The sequence below is a fragment of the Geospiza fortis genome, unplaced genomic scaffold (assembly GCF_000277835.1).
Source record: "Geospiza fortis unplaced genomic scaffold, GeoFor_1.0 scaffold112, whole genome shotgun sequence".
Lineage (NCBI taxonomy): Eukaryota > Metazoa > Chordata > Aves > Passeriformes > Thraupidae > Geospiza > Geospiza fortis.
In genome coordinates, this window is record NW_005054298.1 from 7,727,293 (window position 1) to 7,730,197 (window position 2,905).

Genomic DNA, 2,905 nt, shown 5'->3' on the forward strand with positions numbered 1-2,905 from the left:
GAATATTGGCTGGTTTACTCTCTCTTCCTGAGGTTACTGAAAGGCTGAGGGTGTTGCAGGATAGATGCAAAGCAGAGCCACTGCTTTAGGTGTTTTCCTTCTGGTTCTCAGTAGCATGATGGTTGTTGTTAGTAATTTTATTATATTTTAAATTTAATTACTTCTAAGAAGTTGAAAGATGAGAAACTCGAAGATACTGATAAATAATGTTGTGACAAAGGGAAAATATCTGAAATATTTCTCATTAATATGGCTTTTTTTTGAGGTATCTTATTTGCTACAGCAACACAGGCTGTTGAAAAATCCAATAAGAACACATAAAACAAAAAACACCAGGAAACCAGTTTATAAGGTAATATAGCTTTCTTCCATCAAAAAGCAGTTTATCCAGTGTAACAGTAGGATTAAAACAAATAGAATTAAAGAATAGAAGAGATGGAGTTCCCTGTTTCCCTGAGACTGTAATGGGAGTCAGGGCAGCTTCAGAGACTGAAGGGACTTGTAGGTAGGAAGTTGAGTAGAGTTTGCCTTCTTTTAGTTGAAGAACAAGTGACCTGCTGCCTAGTGAAGATGCTGAAGAGCAGGAGAGTGTGCTGGTAAGATTGACCTGCAGGAGATTGGACTCACATCCTGATAAGAGGGGATCCAGGGAGACGCTGGGTGCATGAGTGGTTGTGCCTAGTTAGGGAGAAGCGCTACAGCTTATTTTGACCAAAGTAGACAAGTCCTGGAAGTTCTCCTGAGAGCAGAACTGTGCTGTGAGAAAATATTGTTATCCCACTTTGCAGGCTGAGGTAGGGAAACGTGGCTCAGGAAGAGGACTTTGGTGCTTATGGAAGATCTCTCCATTGCACAGTGTTTTTTTCCAAGACATCTCACTCTCGTCTGAACTCTCCAGGTTGTAATGTACATGAGGGCTACCCAGGCTCCCAGTCAACTTGATTTTAGGCACTTCTATCACTACCCTCATCCTATATATGTAGTGTTTTAACTCTTCTCCACATTTTTTAGCATATGAAGAAAATTCAAAGGTGAAAATACTTTTTGAAATCATAGAATGTAAGACATACAATATATTACTATACTTTATTGATGATTTTTTTTCCATAATAAAAATATTTAGTACAAAGTATGATATCCTGCATGAGTTTCATATAAATATTTCCATTATATAACTGATAGGGATCAGAAAAATTTCAGTATGCACATGCTGCAAATGCAAGTGTAATTGATACAAGGTATGTATCTTGATGTACATCTTGAGTAAACATAAGAAAACCATAGCTTAATGAAAAACAGACTGTGTCTTACAACACGCAATAGTGCTTTTACATCTGAACTGGACCTTGGGTTTAGAAAACAAATCTTAAATCAGTCCTATTCAGAGGACAAATCACAGTTCACATACTTGTAAAAAACTTTTGATTTAGGAAAGCCTTTTGTGGAAAAGCTTGGGAAACTCCATACAGCTACAGTGGTGGAGGGGTGGGAAAGGATAGATTGAGGTATCAGTTCAAACAATCTGAGGAAAAAGTTGCATAAACATTGAAGACAACAGAATAGAAACCAGACGCCAAATATTAATTCACGGGGTCTTCAAAGGGGATTTTGAGATTTATTTTAATTGTCGTTGAAAGAAAAAGATTAATTTTTGGATGAAAAATGTATGCAAATTCATCTCTGGTCAACACTACAAAAACCCCATTTCCTACACACAGCAGAAAAAAGCAAAGCAAAGAAACCCATAATATCAACTCTGTAATCCCCCAAAGTGGCCTTTAACCTGGGTTTGAAAAGAGTAGGAAAAGAAAAAAAAAAGCTACATAAGAATAATAAAGAATGTAGTGCCTGAATCAAAGGACATGAATCTGGTGCAAGAATGGGAAATCTCAAGAGTTGATGTGATATGTAAACCAGGGAACAATGACACCGTTCCTGAGTGTCCAAAATGGTATTTGGAGAACAAGGAATAAATAGGAACAACCTCTTCATCTAGTTTGCCAGTCCCACAGGGACTGTGCAGGCACCATGGGATCATTAGGGAATAAACCCAATAGTGAAAATGTATATATGTACAAATCCATGGTGTGTAATGTTCTATAGGGGCTGAAGGGTGGACTTCCTGAATGTCTCATCAAAAAGACAGATTGGGAATGGCAGAAATGCACAGGGAGGATTTTTCTTGCTCAATGAGAAGAGACGGGATAGCTGGGGCTTTCATTAAACAATTTCAGAGGCTTCCCCAGCGCTGAACTTGGCAGATTTTACCTACTCCAATCCCTCCTGAGGAAGCATGGCAAGATGGGACATCCTTGGGTGTTGCCCAGCAGAGATGGTGGGCAGGAGAAAGCACCTCTGCATGTCCAGCCACTGTTGGGAGGGAGCTGATGGAAAAGGCTGGCTGCCAGGAGGGTGAGGCAAAAGGAACACGGCACGACCGAGTCCTTCAGTCCTACCAAAGGAGTGAGTGGGGAAATAACAGGCTGGTGGGCTTTAGAAAACAACCGGAGCTGCCTAATGCTAACAAACATCCTGTGGGAAACTTAATGGCTGCTGAAAGAGACTCAGCAAAGGAAAGTGACAAATCTTGCTATAGATGAAAGATGAGAAAGTATCTGGAATATTTCCCATTAGTATGGAATTTAATTTTCGTTTAAGGTGTGTTATTTGCTGTAACAACACAGGGTGTCAAAAAACCCCAACCAACCAACCAACCAATAAACAAGCAGGAAAGGTGTGCGAAGAAACTCTTTGGTGACCTGAGAACTAAGAGGGGAACAACAACACAAACAAATTTTAGAAATAAACATTTACAGCCGTAAGAGTGCGGCTGAGGGGCCGGGGGAAGCTTTGTCCCGGACAGGGACAGGAGGCTCAAGGCTGCCTGTGGGCGAGCGGAGGACGG